Raw genomic sequence first — 1,023 nt, forward strand, 5'->3', positions numbered from 1 at the left:
TGGTACTCTATCGTAGGCCTTCTCTAGATCTATAAGAAAAAAAATGTGAAAGCCTTGCCTCCTTTCCCTATGCCTTGCCATCAATAGCCTTAACGCAAACATTGCACCCGTGGTTCCTTTTCCCGGCATAAACCCAAACTGCTTATCACCCAAGACGGCTTCCTTCCTTATCCTACTTTCATTTATCCTCCTGTAATTGCTACAATCCTGGATATTTCCTTTCTCTTTATAGATAGGTATAATGACATTATCCCTCCACTCATTGGAGATCTTTTCCTCCTCATAGATTTTCGTCATTACATCCCACAACATACCAATTCCTTCATCCCGTGTTTGGAGTTCCATCCTCAAAAACTGCTCTAGGATTTTCCTAGTTCAATACGGATTCAAAGTAGCTTTTCCATCTGTCCCTGATCTTTTCCTCTTCGTTTAGCACCATTCCCTCTCCGTCTTCGATCATGCCTAATCTGAGTGTAGTTTTTGGTTGCTTTATCCCTGGCCTTTGCAATCTTCAATACTTTTCTTTGCCCCCCCTTTCTTCTAACTCTTTGTACATTTCATCCAGTGCTATACCCTTGGCTATTTTTTACTCTCTTATTAGCTTGTTTATAATTATCTTTATATTGTTCTAATCCTGATATTTCCCACTTTTTTCTTCGTCTCTCTCTTCTCTCTAACATTCACCTGCGCTTCCTCATGCCACCAGCAACTTTTCATTGTTTTCAGGGGGGCCTTTCCCAGATGTTTTACCGAGGACCTCTTCCCCAACTGCTCTTATCACTATTAATTTCCCACCATTCCTGTACATAGGTCAGCGGTCTCACCCTTTCAAGCACCTTTTCTATAAATTCGATTTTCATTTCCTCCTCTTTCAATCTCCAACACTTTATTTTAGGTTCTACTTTCCGCATTTTCCATTTTCTTTTCCTCTCATATTCCCAGGCCATCACAACAACCTTATGTTGTGATGCTGTACTCTGCCCGTGAATTACTTTATAATTCGTGATATCTCTTAGGTGTTGC

The 1,023-nt window shown here is 40.6% G+C and overlaps 1 protein-coding gene across 1 annotated transcript in view; it reads left to right on the plus strand.

The window, feature by feature from the left end:
* The window catches only part of LOC138863507 (lachesin-like), a 228,452-nt gene that overhangs the window by 106,360 nt on the left and 121,069 nt on the right, over positions 1–1,023 (plus strand). The window lies entirely within an intron of this gene.

The sequence above is a fragment of the Penaeus vannamei genome, chromosome 12 (assembly GCF_042767895.1).
Source record: "Penaeus vannamei isolate JL-2024 chromosome 12, ASM4276789v1, whole genome shotgun sequence".
Classification (NCBI taxonomy): domain Eukaryota; kingdom Metazoa; phylum Arthropoda; class Malacostraca; order Decapoda; family Penaeidae; genus Penaeus; species Penaeus vannamei.